This window comes from Macrobrachium rosenbergii, chromosome 47 (genome assembly GCF_040412425.1).
Source record: "Macrobrachium rosenbergii isolate ZJJX-2024 chromosome 47, ASM4041242v1, whole genome shotgun sequence".
In the NCBI taxonomy this organism is placed as follows: domain Eukaryota; kingdom Metazoa; phylum Arthropoda; class Malacostraca; order Decapoda; family Palaemonidae; genus Macrobrachium; species Macrobrachium rosenbergii.
In genome coordinates, this window is record NC_089787.1 from 36,863,124 (window position 1) to 36,883,123 (window position 20,000).

The following is a 20,000-nucleotide window of genomic DNA, read 5'->3' on the forward strand; positions in this document are numbered from 1 at the left end:
GTCCCCGCTAGCACTGTCGAACGCGTAAAGATCGGTCGAATTCGGGTGTGAAAGTTTAAAAGTGCGGTGTCCAAGTGATTGAACCTTTAGTCCTGCTTTCATTTAAAGGGACGAGGTCACTGTCGCCATTCTCGTCTAGCATGGACGGGATTGATTATGACTACTTTTAATTGTTGTTATTTATTTCAGAGAGAGAGAGAGAGAGAGAGAGAGTTCACGAGGATGGTTTATTTCGGGAATGGTATTGATGGCTGTAATATGTTGGAATATTAATGTCAATTGAGATTAAAGTTATGGATCAGTCTCTTTTAAGCGACAATAGAGGATAACTAATTGCTTCACAACTCTATACATCTATGTGTGTATACACATATATTTATAACCGAATCACGAAAATATGGAACGTGATGAATACATAAATAAAGACAAAATCCACGAAGGAAAGAGAAACAATGGAGTACAGCAAGGCCTTTCGACTTCTTGTCCTTTACTTAGCAGACTCCATTGTTTCTCTTTCGCTCGTGGATTTTGTCTGTATTTATATACATACATACATACATACATGTGTGTGTGTGAGAGAGAGAGAGAGAGAGAGAGAGAGAGAGAGAGAGAGAGAGAGAGAGAGATTTCACATATACATCACTTAAAACCCTAACAGAAGCAGAGCAGCTGTTAAGTGCTGCTGTAGCACATTAAAACTTAGAAGCTGCTAGGCTGTGCGTACCCACGCCCGCACCTTCGGCCTGCGCCGAGCAGAGGGAGGAGGGCTGTCAGAAGGAGCGAGAAAGAAAGCCTTCGCTAAGAATAATCCCGAAAGATTTTATCATCTTAAAGAGGCACTCGCCATGAAGTTGCAAGCATTAGCAAACACGGCCATTTCCGTCGGTTCCAAGAGCGCCATTATGTTAAGTCTGGACCCTTTCCAAGCAAATTTACGAAATGCCTCATTACAGAGCCGGAATCTTTTCGTGCATTGGAAGGAGGGATGAAAAGGAACGCGTAGCCGGAACGTCGTTCGGGAAAATAGAATCTCGCTGAGCTGGAAGAAGAAGAAAGGATTTGAGTGACCGCTAAGAAATAACGAGTGGGTCTGCCCTGACCTTTATAATTCTCCTCGGCTGCCTTTCAATGTCTTCGCGTCCACTTTTCGGAAATTGTTTATCCTTCCGTCATTCAGTCGGTTGACAATCTCGACTGTTTCCCAAGACCTCAGAGATAATTCTCTCAGAAATAATTCTCTTGAATAACTATAGTCCTCGCTAGTTTCACCTTCATCTGATATACTTTCAGGCTACATTTGCCTCAGAAATTGCATTTTATTTCATTCACTTTGAATGATTGCGAAATGATGCTTCATTTTTAATCAGGTCACTTCTCATTCACTTCAATTACAACAGTTTTTTTTTTTATTGCATGGTAGATCGTTGTGACCTGGTTAAATCTCATTGCTTATTCAAAGACCTTTGATTTTCTCGTCCATATTTCATGTGTTGTTCTTTTTGCAATATATCCAATTGCAAGTTGAGGCTGAAGAGCAGAATGAGATTGCCTTGCACCATTACTTACCTCCAAGTCACTCTTGGTAGCGACTCTTAACCTCTCTTACAGTAATTGCTGAAAATGGGAAGGGAACCACCGCCTCTTAAAAGAAAATAAATGTATTATATAAACATAATCAACATTCAGTCACGTGTGGAACAGAAATAAATTTCTGGCTCACATTGGCATCGAGCCCAGGTCTTTCAGTTGCAAGGCAAGGGCGCTGCCAACTGAACCTCACAAGTTATAAAAAGAAGTTGGAACATAAGTACCACTGTACCTAAGGGGTGTACATGAGCAGTTTCTTTTACGACCTATGTGGCTCAGATGGCAGCGCCCCTGCCTTTCAATTGAAAGACCTGGGTTCGATCCCGTTGTGAGTCAGAAATTTATATATATACACACACACACACACACACGACATGTGTGATTCAGATGGCAGCGCCCTTGCCTTTCAATTGAAAGACCTGGGTTCGATCCCGATGTGAGTTAGAAATTTATATATATACAATTTCATCCTCTGTAAAATATCACCCGATGCATTTCAATCTCATTGATTGATTCGCGCTTAATAGCAGATGTTTATCCATTTTCCGTATGAAACTGAATAATGTTAATTCATTTGTAATTCTTTTGATAAATTACCTGCAAATCAGCGCATTTCTGTTACGTGAGACATTAATTGTAATTCAATCGTTTCCATGTAAAGTTATTTGTAGCTGGGCTGCATCTGTTATCAGCAAACTTGAATTCATACAAATTTAAATGAACATATTTAAAATGGACCATATCTTTCGACGGTTTAGGCGAAAGCCTCTCTCTCTCTCTCTCTCAAATGGACCATATCTTTCGACGGTTTAGGCGAAAGCCTCTCTCTCTCTCTCTCTCTCTCTCTCTCTCTCTCTCTCTCTCTCTCTCAAAACAGTCACCGAAAATAAAGCAGAATTCGTCCTCATGTGTCGGGAGGTAAAGATGAGTTGTGCATTAAACAGTAAATGATGTTTCATCACACTTTTCATTCTGATTATGAATTGCCGTTTTATGTAAAGCAGAGATTTATTTTGCTCCCGGCTCATGTAATGAAAAAACTGCAATGCTGACTGTATAATGATTTGAAACCATATAGTGCGCGTGTGTGTATGAGAGAGAGAGAGAGAGAGAGAGAGAGAGAGAGAGAGAGAGAGAGAGAGCATGTATGTAATTTTTCAGAAACGAAAGGGAACGAACGGGAAGGATAGCAGAGAATGAGAAATCAGAAAGAATGTGTTTATATGTAACACTAAGCAACTTATCATTCTCTCTCTCTCTCTCTCTCTCTCTCTCTCTCTCTCTCTCTCTCTCTCTCTCTCTCTACACACGCGCCAGCAAAAAAGGACGGCTGAAGATTCGTGATTTTAGCTGTTTAAAACGAAAAATAATTTTATGATGTAATTTCTCCTTCAGGTTGGAGACAGATGAGTGCTTTGTCAGACGAATTAATGGGCCGTCTAAATATTGTTGTTAAGACAGATATTGAAAAGAGCTGATCAGTCCGTGGAGCAACGGTATCAAAGGTATGAATGTTGAAGTCTAATGTCATTATGTATATATATATATATATATATATATATATATATATATATATATATATATATATATATATATAGATATAGATATATATATAATTATATATTATATGATATATGGATACATATGCATACCATTATATATATGTTTATATGTTCATATCAGCACCCTTTTATCCATCATATTTCCATCTCTGTCCCCGTTTTTACCTTTTTTTCACTTTTACCTCTTGTTTCGTGAACGTTGAAAACAATGTTGTGCTTCTGAGTGAAGGGAAAGCCGAGCTCATAGAATACCTCAGTGAAGGTTCTAAGTCTTTGTGTTCATATCTTCAGAATATTGTTGTCGACTTTTCCCATTTATATTTCACTCTGGTTTGCTCCGATGTGAAATTTTTTCATTTTAAAAGAAATCTTGATGTTTTATTAGTCTGTGCTTATCTAGTCCTGTCATTAACTTTTACTGTAGTTTCACTTTGCTTAATTAACAGGTTCTTTACTCGTTTAAATCAATACAGTAAATATAACAAACACATATATAAATATTTTGTCAATATATATGTGTGTGTGAGAGAGCGAGAGAGAGAGAAAGAGAGTGTGTGTGTGTGTGTATAAGTGTGTTTCCCTTCTGTTGCATTACCTTAATAAGTTTATCTGCTTAAAGTTGTCTGAAGAAAGTATATAGCAATTCCTCTTAAATGTTGTCTTGTTGAGCTCTGAACTTCATCTGCTCTTGGTTCGTCTCAGTCTTGTCTCTCCCTTCCACTGGTGTGCACGTGGAGTGCCCATTGGCATTCTTTATTCCCGTCATTGCCTCCGTCATTTCCCTCATCTTCATATCTTTCTCGTTCAGAGCTTCCCCCTCGGCCATTGGGCCACTTTCAAACACTCCTGGTGCCTCTGCTTGTTCTTAGAGATTCTGTGCATTTGGGGTTTCCTCCCCTCTCTGACTTTCCGGGGATTTCTTGCTGGTGATGTTGATGGTGAGGATGGTGGTGATGGTGCTGTTGGACGTGGAGATGGTGATGTTGGTTGGATGATGTTGCTGGTAATAAAGACTGATGTGTAATACTTCCGTGTTGATACTAGTGATGATGATGATGATGTTACAGGAGGCGTTGTTTTCAAAGACTTCTTGAGCTGCTGGAGTTGGTTTATTTAATTTAGCTCTGGGGCATTTTCGGCCATTCGGCGCTCGAGACAGACAAGAGAGGGTGTTGGAGTGGCTGGACAGCAAGATGAAGAGACCCAGAAATTAAAGAGATGACGTACAAGGATCTATGGGTTTAAGTGGGAGAAAACCCAACAGTCGCACCAAGAAGTGATGGTTGGAGAGCAAGGTTTGAGAAAGGTAATAGGAGTGAATGTAAAGTAAAAGGCTAAAAAGTGGGTGCAGCTATGGGCCGAAGGGACGCTGCAAAGATCCTTTAGTAATGCCTACTGTGTACACGTGAGGTGCGTACTACCCCCCTATGGGGCAGTCGTAGGGATGATAATGTTGTCACTGCTTTAAGATCAATGTTAATGTTGGTGATGGAGTATTTTTATATTTATATATTTGTATTTTTTCTTCTTTTTTTTTGTGGGATGATGATTCTTTACCGAACTGATAACGTAGTGACGGTGGAGCTGTTGATGTAACAGCCTTTGTTAACAATATGTTGTTGATGGTCATATTATATATGTGGTTGCTTATATTGCCCTTACACCTAACTTCTGTTCGTATACACTGTCTTCCACACATCTGATTAAGAATTAGTTTTCAGCATGGAAGTAGAAATATGATTTCGTGATATTTATTATTTTCTTTCCCATTTTTAATAAAACGTCTACAATCATTTTACAAATTTTTTCGTGGGGTAATTATCGTTCTACATCAGGAAAATTTGACCATACACCCTCTAATGATTAGTAGATATATATCACGGATCGATGTTGGTAGCTCTGAGGGACATTGGAGGATGGTCCCATAGCTACGTATCTCGAGGTTGGCATCCCTGAAAGTTTGTGGTAGTATCAGGAATATAAATCTTCATAGTAGTTCATTAATAAGTCTGTTTTGGGTTTACCTTCGCTTACTTTCTAGGTTCTTCGGACCTTATTGTTACCCATTACAGATCACATCAGACTGCTAAGGCCTATTAGACAAATAGCTTTTCATTCCGTTTTTTGATTTGAGACATTAAACAAACTAGTCTAGAAACTCGATATGCGTTGGCTATTCAGGTCTAATATCTTCCAGTGAAGTTATTTCAGGCATAAGGCATAACTGATCTTCCTTCTTCCAGCCAATAACTTTCTTTGAAAAGTATTTTGTGAAATACCACTTTTTTTTTTACGATCTCTTGTGTTGTTAGCTCCACTAATAACAGTTTTACACCATCCTTAGAATGTTATTTCATTAGATAACATTGTTACGTCTTTCTTAGTATGTTCATGCATGAGAGAACATTGCTTCATATTCCTTTTAAAGTTAGTTCACAGAAACACTGGTGCATCCACCTGAGGCGTTTAGTTCATGAAATATAATTACGTGTCTCCTGTAATGGTCGTTCCTGAAATAACATTGTTACATATTTCTAGTGAAGATGGCTCTTTTGCACCTGTTACTTTTTCTTTTCCAAGTACCTTTTACTTTCTTGATTGTTTTCATGAAGCAACATTTAGGGCTTTTTGTTTTTTGGTAATATTCGTTCACAAATAAATTGTTTCTGTATTTCAGTGTGCGATTCTGATGTAGCTGTTATATCTTTTCTTTTTTTTATGTTCTTTCTTGAAGTAACTTTTATATTTTCCTTTTGCGTTCCAAAAGTAACGCTGCGTTTCTCTATTATGTCCGTCTCTCAAGTAAGTGCTCCGTGATTATTTCTCCCGTAGGGGGATAGGGCCGTCAATGCACCTCATGCGGTGCACTGTAGGCATTACTTAAGGTTCTTTGCAGCGTTCCTTCGGGCCCTAGCTGCAGCCCCTTTCGTTTCTTTTACTGTACCTCCTTTCATATTCTCCTTCTTCCATCTTACTCTCCACCCTCTCCTAACAATTGATTCATAGTGCAGCTGCGAGGTTTTCCTCCTGTTACACCTTTCAAACCTTTTGTTGTTATTTTCCGTTTCAGCGCAGAATAACCTCACAGGTCCCAGTCCTTGGCCCTTGGCCTACATTCTATATTCAATTCAATTCAGTTCCGTAATTCTTTCAGTATCTTAATATTCCCATTTCTTACAATATTCCTTCTTAAATGAACGTTTAGGTATTTTTATTATGTTCATCACTAATGTCTTTTATTTCGCCTTCCTAGTAATTTCAAGTCGTAAAGTAGCCGTTATTGTTTCCTTTCCTTCCCAAAAGTGAGTTCGTTGCGTCTACCTTTTAATGCTCTTTCTTAAATTTACAATCTTGCGTCATCTCGTAAAGTCAGGCCAGGCTCTTGAAGCTGAGTTCATCCTCTCCCGATCATCTTAACCTCCGTTTAAGTGGGACTCGAGTGGACCTTTAGGAAAGAAGATATCTTAAGACTCTGGCCAAATATATCGCTGGCTAATATTTTCTTTTCATTTCTGTGAAACGATTTTGACCGGGTATTCCTAGAAATCATTTTTCTCTTCCCTAATATAGTTGTTCAAGTTAGCTTGGGCTTATTTAATATTTATATGTGTCAGTTTCTGAAGAGTTTGGCTGTTTAAAAAATGATCTTATTATCTTTAATGGTAGGATGAGACATTTCAAAAAAACAAATAAGTATACCTTAGTTTTACCAGACCACTGAGGTAACCGAATTTGTATAGTTGTTTCAGAGACATGTGATAAATGTCACATGTGTGCATAGTATGAGTAGGCTCTGATATACCCTGATTAGGAATCCGTTTAATACTTGCCAATGAATTCGTGCTTGTTGTGGTGAAGTTTTCCCTGAGCAGAATTTGAGAAATATATATATACTGTATGTATGTATATATGTATATATATATATATATATATATATATATATATATATATATATATTTATATATATATATATATATATAGATATTGATATATCTATCTATATATGTATATATATATATATATATATATATATATATATATATATATATATATATTATATATATATTTTTGTACGTGGAAAAGGATCCATGAAGGAGAATTCAGATCCTGTACCAGTTACAGTCCTCTTGATCGAGTAAAGGGATAACTAATTTGGTTTGGCACAGGTTGTTTGCTTTTATTAGAATCAGGAATTATTACAAGACAGTTTTTAATTTCGGTATGTACTTTTGAGGATACCAAGCTCATCATTCATCTTTTTTTTTCTTTAGCAGGGATTCTCTTCAGATACCCTGTAGAAAAATCATGGCATTTTGTTTCTGCTCCTGTTGATTTTAATTTGTAGCCATTTTCAGGAAATGTTGAGATTGGTTCTTGATACCACAGAAGTAACTATTTCCAATTTATTGGTTCCCTACCTTCAAATTTTAGACTATTGTCTCCGTATCTTGAAAGTTTATCTTATTTAATTTCAAACATTTGAAAAGCAAATTTAAACTGGAAATCAACCGTATGAGCACACCAACAGATTATTGAAGAACGCAGCTTGCACTTTATTTAAATAATTTGAAAATGAAGAAAATTAAAAATAAGCGATTGTTATATGTATGCACCAAAAGCTTGCAGACGTTGTTGGGTTCTGTTTTGTATTGAACAGTTCATGGTTTATAAATTCTGTAAAAGCAATGTGAACATGCTTAAGACATGAAAGGAAACCCTGCTAGGGGGTTGGCCACAAGGCATTAGCAACTGAGAGAGTTACTTGTCGGTTATCGCCAAATTCAGACGATTGATCTGTAGCTAGCAGCATGTCATTAATAAGTTCTACAATATTTTATTTCACTGCCGCCCTTTGGACTCAGCTGTCACCGCAGTTGAGTGGTTGAATATTTTATCACTCCTTTATACACAAACCTTGCCCATGGGACGTCATGAGGCGTGGGTATAATGCGAAAACAAAGAGCAACTGTTCTTCATGTTCATCAAAGCCAGGAGCGACAGTTGTTTTTCCAGCTCTTAAGAACCTGTTTGCTGATGAGAAAGCTTGTTGATCGGGGCTATTCGGAAGTGTTGGGAAGAAAGAGAGAAGATAGTAAGTGCTGGATGGCTGGCTTAGACAAGGTACTGGAATAGAGGGGCCTTTGTATCCAGGAAGCGAGAGAGTGAATGGCCCCGTTTGAAGGGGTCCCTACGCCCTGTTGATGAGCATTCTGTTTAAGCGTTTGAAGCGTCTACCATTTCTAAAGTGTTTTGCACCGGGAGTCATTCTTAATTCAGTGATTAATGAATGAAAATGACAGTGAATTGTTTCTTCTCTGGTCCTCCTCCCGTCCCCCATTCCCAACTCAATCTCTCTCACTCGAATCAGAGGAGTTTATATTTTAGCATGAACCCTTATATAAACTCAAAAGAGAAGTTATTGATTATTTAGAAGGTTCCGGAGAGAACGCTAGAGCGAGAAAGGGAGAGACAGAGAGATGCGCCTAAAATTAACTTCAATAAAAGCCTCTTCATTTAAATTCATCTCCCCTAATTACTGAAGCATCTCCTTTGAGCCTGAGGCTGTGAAACTTCAAACAAGGGGGCTGTTGTTGTAACAGATATTTCTATTGATCCCAAGACAATGGCCATTTGTGAACGTTTCTGTGTGTGTGTCTGTCTGTGTTTGTCTTCGACTGTCGTCAGATCCACGATGGAAGAAATAATTTGTCTCTCTTTGTCTTCAACTTCGTCGTAACTATTCATCTCTGTCAACTGAAACATAAATGATAAAGCTCCTTTTGCTCTCTGTACAGTCATGTATTTATTCATGTGTTCATATAACTCCTTAAGAATAAAAACATCGTCTCTCATTCTTTAGCAGAGAAACGGTTCCACGGTATAAATTACCTGCTTCAAGATATCATAGGCTTTAAGTTGTATGCGATATATTCTATAGCATTTTCTATCCATAACTTTCTGCTTGTTATTAGGAGCATATTATCCAGATTATATTTAAAGGATAGATTCTTTTATTCACAACCACATAACGTATTTTTAGTGTTTCCTATCGGGTATGCTTAATTATTTCATTTTACTTTTATACTTGACTTTTTTATTTCGAAAATCTTTCTCTCATATTTTGTCTATTCTAGAGGGTATATTTTCCTCAAGTTTTAGAATATACAGGATAGATTCTTTTATTCACAACCACAAAACGTACTTTTAGCGTTTCCTATCGGGTATGCTTAATTATTTCATTTTACATTTATCCTTGACTTCTTATATGGAAATTCTTTCTCTCCTTCATATTTTTTCTATTCTTGAGGGTATATTTTTCTCAAGATTTAGTCGCCCTCATCGAGATCTTCATCGTCCTCATTATATACCTTCCACCTTGTCTCGCCATGTCTGCCATTTACTGGCTTCTCAATAATCACCTCTCGCTTCCTTCTCTTCCATCCACCCCTTCCTCCTGTCCTTTCCCTCCGGCCCCTGCACTTTGCTAATCTCCCCACCTACTCTGCTTCCCATTACTCCACAGCTAATAGAACCCGAGATGTTATCCTCTCATAGCCGCGCTTTACCCTCGCGGCTGTTGCAGGTGACGATTATGGCGCCTGCTACAGTTCGGATATGGAAGGGAGGCACCTTGGCTTATATTGTATTCGAGAGGCTGGCCGCGTTCATGAAGCTGGTATTGGGCAGGTGAGGGGAAATCTTCGACTTGGGTGAGCCGATGCTGAATATATATCTTTGGCTTGAAGCTACTGAAGGCGGGTGTGTTCGTTAGTGGGTTTTGGGCAGCAGATAAATTTTTTAGCTTAGGTTGATGAAGTTGGACTGTTCATGATATGTTTTGAGTAGCTGGAAAATTCTTGCTGTGACTGTGCTTAATTTGATTGGCGGGTCGCGTACAAATGCAGCTTTCCAGTGGATGAAAAGGCTTCAGCTTCTGTCTGTAATTAGTATGAGGGCTGTGTTCGTGAACTGAATTTATGAGTAAGCCACGGTTATGGGCGGATTTTGAATAGCTAGAAAAGTCTTTCGGTGGCGTTTGTTGTATAGGGACTTATTTGCTGCCAATATTCGAAAGTTTAGAAAGTTGTCAGAGAATTCATTTAGAGCGATTACTCACTTTTAAGGGTAGAACTTTCCAGTTATCTTATGCTAGTCTCCATAAAACCAGTAGTCATACACCCATATATTTACATGTAGATGTTCAAGTTAGAAGAATTAAACCTTACAGAATGAGACTTCAATGATGAAGAGATTACATTTTTGTGGATTTCGTTCACGCAAGGTATGAAGCAGCAAGCCTCATCCATTGACGCTTCTCCTCCTCACCCCCGATGAGGAACATAACATCCCTTTTCTCAGTTTATGAAATACACAATCTATAACGCTGTTTACTCTGCCAGCTGCAGATTTTATATTGAAACACTTTCATGCACCTTTATCAATAAAATACGGTACATTTTACATAATTTATAATATACATTGTTAGGAAAACAAGACTAGTATTTTTGAGTCAGTCGTATGATGTTTCGATCGGCCATTTTTCTTATACTTACAAGCTGCTTACCTTTTGTGGTCATTGGATATTTTATTGGTGTATGTCAAACACGAGTGAATCCAACAACGTTGAGATGGTTTTCATAACAAACTCTCGAATGACAAGCTTCAGCTGTAATTTTTTTTAAGGTAGAGGGGCCCTTATGGGAAGGATGGGTCCAAATATTTGTTTTAAGAATGTGAAAATCTCATTCACCATTACCACAAAATTAGGTAACCAAATTCAATCATACATTTTGCAGAAGAGTGATTGGGATTATCTCTCTTCTTTACCTATTGTTGTTAACAATTATTGCAGAAATAAGTATGTGCTCTTGATTGTTCGTTGTTCTTGGGGGGGTGTTATGCACTTTATTAGTTTTTTCTGATTTTCCCATCTTTTTAAAACAAAACAAAATACTTCACCCATTTCCATATCATTTTTAAAGCGTTAAACTCATTATTAGTTTAAAACATTACACCATCAGTCGTTTCAAAATATTTCACCCATTCTCTTTTTATAACACACTCATATTTATTTAGTAATTTTCATCAGTTTTCATTTCAAAACATTTCAATTGCTTTCATTTCAAAAACATTTCACCTTTATTTATTTCAAAAAATTTCATCATTTTTACTACAAGATATTTCACCCGTTTTCTTTTCAAAACTTTGCATCCATATTCATTGCAAAATATTTTTACCCATTGTCATTTCAAGTTTATTTTCATTTCAAAACATTACTCTCACTTTCATTTCAGTGCATTACACCACACGTTTTCATTACCGGATATTAATCTCATTTTTTATTTCAAAACCCAGCACTCATTTTCATTACAAGATATTGCACCCATTTTCACTTCCAGACGTTACAGCCACATTCATTTCAAAATAATTTATCCATTCTCTTTTCAAAACATTACACCATTTTCATTTTAAGCTATTACATCCTTTTTTCTTTCAAAATACAGCGCCCATTTTCATATCAAGGTAGTATTCTCATTTTCATTAGAAAATATAAAACTCATTTTCATTTTAAAAACATTACAGCCAGTGTTCATATCAGCATTTTACACTCTTCTCATTTCAGGATATTACGTCCATTTTCATCTAAGTAACTGTTGCAACGAAGCGTCTTTCTGTTTTCCGTTACCCCGAACGACAAAATGAACGCACCACAGGTGTTACAGAAGGCGTTCGTCAAGAGCGACGTTGGCAAAGTAGGTCATTAAGTTAGGTCATATTGGAAATTAGTTCATCAGAGAGAGAGAGAGAGAGAGAGAGAGAGAGAGAGAGAGAGAGAGAGAGAGAGAGAGAGAGATAGCATTTTCTCTTTCGCTCTTTCTTTCCTCCTTGTTTCTCTCACTCAAATCTCGTTTGCGTCAGTATGTTGTTGTGCTATGAAGGCGGATGAGAATCTATAAATAGATCTGTTTGAATAGAGAGAGAGAGAGAGAGAGAGAGAGAGAGAAATAACAATGGATACGTGTTTGAGAAATGTTTACTAATGGCTCTGTTCAGTAAGTGGTACGGCAAACAGTCTTGTAGTGAACCAAAATATTTGCCTTTTCCGGTATTTCATGCTAACAATGTAAGTGGGTTTTTAAAACGTTTTGTTGGAAAAATATTCATGGTGTATCATTCAACGTAAGGAGCACCGTTTACTGTGTGCCTAAAGGTTCTAACAATAATAATAATAATGATAATTATCATCATCATAAAGGAACTATCATCATCAATATATTTGACATCCTTTATGGGCATCTGGCGCTGGTACAAATGATGATAATGGTGTGAAATTCAGAATATAAATTCGGCCCGTCACGTAACTGTTGCTACCATTATTACTTGACGTCAGGAATATGCCTTTAGGATCTGTTGTGTGCTGACATGAGTATGATTCGACATCAATAGGGAGCCTTGTGGTTTACTTTCAATTATCGTGTAGTCTGACGTCAATATAATGACTTCCAGGTGTCTGGTGAGATAGGAGACCAAATATTCACAGGATTCAATGAGTGAGTTGATGCATAAAGGATATTTAGAATAAAAACGTTAAAAATACCGTTTTAGAACCACTGATTCTTTGCTAGGTTCCCGGAAAATCCGTCCAACGGGGGATGACGTAACACAATGGCCCGACGTCTTAAAAACGAGAGAGGGGGAGAGCTCCAGCTACTCCGTCTTTTAATACGTCAAAGGAGACATTCAACTGAGTTATCAACGAAGGTGGATTAGCCCTTAGGACGAGGAAGGAGGGAGAGAGAGAGAGAGAGAGAGAGAGCCTCTTCCCTTTAGAGGAAAAATGTCTTTTCCTCGCGAAATTTCCTTGGATCTTCATTACTCATCTGCCTACACTAATGAGGATGCCGAAGGGAAAAAGATGGCATTATCTGGAGCATGGCGAGGGGAAGAAAGTGTTCACTGCAACAGGGCACAGAGAGAGAGAGAGAGAGAGAGAGAGAGAGAGAGAGAGAGAGAGAGAGAGAGAGAGAGAGAGAGAGAGAGATTTAAATGGTATGACAGATAAATTAGGAAGAACAGTAATTTCAAGTATTAGAAATGTGAATAAATCACATACATTCCATATTTCAGAAACAGAACTTCTTTTTTTTTTATTTTCTTGCAAAAATCATTTATTTAGCACAAAGTGATACGTGAAGCCTTTTCTTCTAAATGAGGATGCTAAAACTTCATAATCTTAAGAGCAGTTGTATGGCCAAGCAACTCTGGTCCAGCAGTTTTCAGTGAAACTGATTTTATGAAGATACGGCAGTTTTTCCAGTGTTCTTTTTTCCGTTTTTCATAGTTTTCTTTTATAATTTCTGTGCGTAAGGAAAGACACTTTTACGAGAAAACTTTCAGATTAATAAGTACACATATCTGCAATATTCATTTCACCGTTAAAACCATTACTGCGTTATTGACTCTGATTTCATGACGCCAGTTAAATAATACAATAAATCAATCTATCAGTTACTAGAAGTAACAGACCCAGATACCTTGGATTCTTTTTTTTTTCCTCTTAGCTGGAGGAATTTACCTTTTCTTATTATTCATTTCCACTGAAGGCATTTTGCCGATACTCTTTCGTCTTTTCTGAAAATTTCTTATTAAGTAACCGGAGAGCAGGTAATTTCGAAGCAAATAGGAAATGATTAAAGAACTTTTAGTTTCTTCGTACTCAGCCAGCTATTCATGGGTGCCTTATGTTCCGCTGAAATAAGCACAACACTGGACTGTTCTGTATTCACTTTTACCAGACTACAGAAGTTGTGTTTCCAAGAAGTAAATTTCATTATTACGTTTTTAATAAACAGTGTCTTTGGTGCAAAATTAAAAGTGATTAGCAAAAGAAGTTGTCACATGTACAAGCAAATCTGCTTGAATTATTTAGTAAAACGTCAGCGTAGAAAACAGGAGCAGATACTACTGAATAATTTTTTTCTTTAAAGATTCATCGAGCTATTAAGTCTATATTATGGGACTTATTATAAAGGTTAATGTGCTTGGTAATGACAGTTGACGTGGAAATGCAGTAAATAAGAAGTACAGAACTTTTATTCATAGTCTTATTCATCTCAACTGGACTGTGGTTGAGTTGTTGTAAAACAGTTGGAAGTGCAGGATAGTATTCTCCCTCTCTGAAAGCTCTGGAATATTATAGTTTTATTCTAGGTCCACCCTCAAATTCCATCTGTCAGACAGCAGCAATTTTCAGACTCAAAAACCATTCAACTCACGTCAGCCGTTTTCACAGAGTCACAGAACGATCTAACTGCACACCATCTGACCTAGCAAACCAGAGTTCTGTCATTGCTAATAGTCCACCGTCCAAGCGTCGTGTTCAACAAACCAGTCATTTTCAAGCTGCAGGTACTCTGTCGTACTTTGAGCTATTACGACCATTCTCTTCGTTGGCTTTTGTCGATTGCTGCTGGGAGTGGAGAGTTGCCGCAGTATATGTCAGTTATATGTCTTTTTGGGGACACGCAGTGCAAATGCGAAGTTGCTTTGTTAACCCACGACTGTTGTGAATGCAGAAAGAATATTAGATAATTGGTTGAAAAAGTGATGGAATTATTAAAACGGACCAGATTTCGAGTGCTCCAATAAGAGATGTTGCGCAGATCTGCACTACTGCCATGACACACGATTATGCTCTTTTTTTAGAATGAACTTTTAATAAGGCCGAGATAGGAGGATTTGGGCGCTCCATTTGTGATTTGAAGAGCAAAAATAGAATCAGCTCCCAGGAAGAAACGATAAAGACTCTAGTTATGTAATATATATATATATATATATATATATATATATATATATATATATATATATATATATATATATATTTACATATATGCTGTGCTTCACTGAACGTACAAATGTCTCATAAGTGAGGCAAAATGATGGACGAAGTACTGAAAACTTTCGTCACAGTTTACTCAACTTTACAGAAATTCCATCTAGAGATTCAAGCAGTGCTTTTACCCCACAATTATCTTCCTCCCATTTAATGCACCAAGAACTCAGGAGTCTTGAAGGAATGCATTAGTATATTTCTCCATGAAAATAAACGCATTTGCGTCCGCTTGCTGTGTTTGTTATGCTTGCATAGACATTCGTTTGTGTTTGCATAGGAATTCGTTGGTGTTTCTGTATGTATTCGTTTTTTTTTATGGGATTTTGTTTGTTACGTTTCTAAGCATGGTTATGACTGTGTGTTTATTATAGTTCATTTTTAGTTTTCTGTAAAAGAAAATTATTGTACCGGCTTTGTCTGTCCGTCCGCACTTTATTCTGTCCACACTTTTTTCTGTTCGCACTTTTTCTGTCCGCCCTCAAATCTTAAAAACTACTGAGGCTAGAGGGCTGCAAATTGGTATGTTGATCATCCACCCTCCAATCATCAAACATACCAAATTGCAGCCCTCTAGCCTCAATAGTTTTTTATTTTGTTTAAGGTTAAAGTTAGCCATATTGGTGCGTCTGGCAACGATATAAGAAACGCCACCACCAGGCCGTGGTTAAAGTTTCATGGGCCGCAGCTCATACAACATTATACCGAGACCACCGAAAGAAAGATCTATTTTCGGTGGCCTTAATTATCCGCTGTAGCGACTGTACAGAAAATTCAATTGCGCCGAGGAAACTTCGGCGCATTTTTTACTTTTTTTTTTTACTAACAGTTATTATGTGCTAGTCTTGTTTTCATTATTCTGGGAAAATTCGAAATGCGTCGATATACTGTACAAGTATTTTGCTAAAAAAAATATATTTTTTCACTTTTATTTATATAGAAAATTCTATACAAAATGAAAAAGAGAACAAAAATCTCCGAGAAAAATGTTACAACAGATTAAAAAAGAATAAAGGGGAATATCATTTTTATACATGTATGTACCCCCTCCCCAAAAAACCGCAACTTATTTCGAATTTAATTTTCATCGTTGCGGGAAAGTCCGCATAGAAAAAAAAATGGAAAATGGAAATAACATTTCCAAAAAAAGAAAAAAAAAAAACCCTTCGAACAATTTTTGGTGTTCGAGGCACCTTTTTCCATTACCACTTTCACAAACCTTTTAAAAATAAGAAAAATTGTTGTGGCTGGGAGCGTGGACATTTTTCGTTGTCTTTCGTTCCTTTCTTTTTATTCCGTTCATTCGTCCGTGGCGATTTGTAAAGTAAGAATTGTAAAGTGTGAATCTTTGAAGGAAAACTTGGTGAAATGGACACACTCTTCAGTGGTCCGGTGGCTAAGGACAAGAACGGTCAGTACTGTACAGGTTGTTTATTATTATTATTATTATTATTATTATTATTATTATTATTATTATTCAGAAGGTGAACCCTATTCATATGGAACAAGCCCACCAAAGGGGCCGTTGACTTGAAATTCAAGCTTCCAAAGAATGTGGTGTTCATTAGGAAGAAGTTACAGAAGGTAATAAGAAATACAGAAAGAAGAGATCATTCGTTGAAAAAGAAAAAGTAAATTAACAATAAATAAATAGGTAAAAATGTAAGTAGATTATTTAAAGAAACGTCTGAACTTGTGACTTTAGTGGTGCAAACAAAGTCTGAAAAAGAGGATTTAAGGATGTTTTCGGTAAACAATGATGCTGGTAGAGAGTTCCACAGTCTAGAAGGTAAATACCTTTTTAAATGATGTATCCGGAATTAAAGCAAAAATGAAAAGAAAAAATATTTTTTTTTATATATTTTGCTTTTTTATTCAGTAGTTTTCAAATTTCCCTAGATTGGAAGTAAAACGAAAAAACAGTAACTCTTTTTACATATTTCCACCCTCGTCTTAATTCCAGGAAAATTCGCGCAAAGAAATGGTGTAAAACAGCGTCGTTATTTTTTATGATTAAAATTCAGGTAACTCGTCTGAGAATATGACAGGGGAGACATTCAGCTGACTTATCAACGGAGGTGAATTAGTTTTTAGAACGTTAAAGAGAGAGAGAGAGAGAGAGAGAGAGAGAGAGAGAGAGAGAGAGAGAGAGAGAGAGAGAGAGAGATGTCTGGACTTAAAAAGAAAAAAAGTCGTTTCCTCGTAATATCTCCTAAAAAATCTTCTTAACACGTAAGTCTACACTAATGAGATGGCATTATTTAGAGCCCTGGGAAGGGAGGACAACGGAAATCTTCTCTTTAAGATTATATACATACACATGTATATGTGTATGTGTATGTGTATATATATATATATATATATAATATATATATATATATATATATATATATATATATATATATATATATATATATATATATATATATATATATATATATAAACGTTAAGCCGTTTTCTATAACAGGGATGGCTCAAAGACAAAAACAACACAACGTTTGCTGTCATATGCATGTTTTCGATGTATAAATAACTCACAACATTAGTTGCACATTTATTACACATCAAACAATGGCCCCAAACCCAAAAACAACACATTTTCTCTTATTCTTCCTGAATATTAAGACCCTTCCTTTCCAGTAATTTTTTCTCTCAATGTCTTTCAATTTTATCCTACTAACTTCATAATCAGTGATGTATTAACTGCTGATACCAACCATTCCAAACTTCATTTATGACTCTTTCTTATCCCACAACTCTGCACCTACATCTACTGTCCTTTCTGTGACATTTTGCATCACTCCACCCCCGTAGATATCGAACAGCCACGGAGACATAACAATCTAGTCTGAAACCAACTTCAACACCAAACCAATCACTCTCCCATCTACATATTCTCGCACGCTTTTCTCCGTTCTATACAGAAATTTGTAATCAGTTTCAACAGTGTTATATCGTATATCATACACTCAACAGATATTTACTCTACCAAGTCTTATATCAGCTTTTCCTAGGTTCATGTACGCCACAAAAAAAATTTTTCCAATATTGTACTTTCAATCATTTCGCATAACTATTTCATAACAAAAAATTTGATCCAAAAACGTTTCTTAATAGTCTTTAGTTTGTAAAAATCTTGATTAACTCCAAACATGAATATCAAATGGTCCTCACAATCTATCATCTTGGAATAACTTTAGGCATATAGACATTTTAAACCCCAACAACAATAACTGTAGGTAATTTATTACAGATACGTGATTGATTGGGGATAATGAAGAGGAATTACAGAAAATAGTAAAAGTTTGTAACTGTTTACAGATGGAGGAAGTATAAAGTGAATCTGTGCAAGAGTAAGGTTAAGTGTTAACAAGAAGGATGGAGCAATGAAAGTTGATATGGGCAGTGGAAGAATGGAAGTTGTTGATTTGTATAAGTATTTGGGATTATTTATAACTGATGATGATAGGATGAACAAAGAGGTGAGTTACATAAATGGTGAAGAAGTAAGGGTAGTGTGGTATATGCAAGAGACTGGGTGGTTTTAAGCTCAGCTGATGAATCTTCTGCATGGATATATGAAGGCAATAGAGCTGTAAGAGTTATATCTGCACGTATGTTCATCTACGATTCAGCATTTAAAGTATGAACGTGTCATTGACAGCGACTCTTGTGAAGTTTTGCTTTAGAATCATCCCTGTAAGGGAGGTTAGCTCAAAACAACTAGACTACATTCATAATTTACCTGCTGGATCATGGATGAGTCCCTCGTGCAGAAAACTTTTATACTGATACCAGTTTACACACTTCAGAATGCTCACTAGGATCAATCCAGAGCTGACATTCAAATCAACATTGAATACGCTCTTATGCTTGCTGGACTTTTTAATGTCCTTCCTTTCCAGTATTCATCTCACTCCATTTATCGAGATTTTTCTAAATTTTTCATTTCTCTATTCTTCAAACACCTTCTGCCCACCTGTTACTTGGCATTCATAAATATTCCATGTCTTTTTTACCCGTCTTTTGTACAACCTGTTACCATCCTTATTACACTTTTCCTGTAACTCACCACTTCTGCCATCCTTCAACCATCAGTAATATGACTGGCAAATAAGTTTTAGCTCTTTAGTACTTTTAACTGTCACACAAGGTGCTCAAAAGTCATTGCCAGATGTACGTCTACTCACTGTTGGCTTCAAACATACTTTCATACAAAGATCTCACACGCCAGTTTAGATAACATTGTAAAGACATTAAGTGTTTTTAAGTAGTATACGGTATTTGAAGTCAAAATTGTTTATGGATCCCAAGCCAGAATCTTTTTACAGTATTTAATTTGGGGCATTTGTTTCCTTATTTCCCATCTAAAAAATGTCTTAAATATCTGAAGTCATGATTATTTTTTATCTGTGTTTTATATATTTTTTGTTTTTACTTGAACGTCTGGTTCTCCTAAGGATCCAGTGCTTAAATAAATATTTTGTTTTTATATTTCTCGCTTTTTAGTTTTCTGTAAAAGAAAACTATTGTGCCGGCTTTGTCCGTCCGCCCGCCCTCAGATCTTAAAAACTACTAAGGCTAGAGGGCTGTAAATTGATAAGTTGATCATCCACCCTCCAATCATCAAACGTACCAAATTGCAGCCCTCTAGCTTCAGTAGTTTTTATTCTATTTATGGTTAAAGTTACCCATATTCGTACTTCTGGCAGCGTTATAGGCACCAACAACCTAGGCCACCAACGGACCGTGACTGAGTTTCATGAGCCGCGGCTAAGAGTTTTACGGGCCGTGGCTGAGACCAATATCCAAGTATTCTTTGGATATTGCCTGAGACGACCACCGGACAGAAAACTCGATTGCGCCGAAGAAGCTTCGGCGCACTTTTTATTTGTTTATGAAGAAAAGAATGAGGCAAGTACAATGCCTTAGACTCTTAGAGTGTAGGTGATGCTGTCTTG

At 36.8% G+C, this 20,000-nt stretch overlaps 1 long non-coding RNA gene across 2 annotated transcripts in view; it reads left to right on the top strand.

Annotated features, from left to right (window-relative positions):
- Nucleotides 1-20,000, top strand: part of LOC136830763 (uncharacterized) — an 870,103-nt gene that overhangs the window by 667,870 nt on the left and 182,233 nt on the right. For both annotated transcript variants that reach the window (XR_010850738.1, XR_010850739.1), the window contains one exon: nucleotides 2,983-3,092. This is a non-coding gene — a long non-coding RNA (uncharacterized lncRNA). The remainder of the gene's footprint in view (nucleotides 1-2,982; nucleotides 3,093-20,000) is intronic.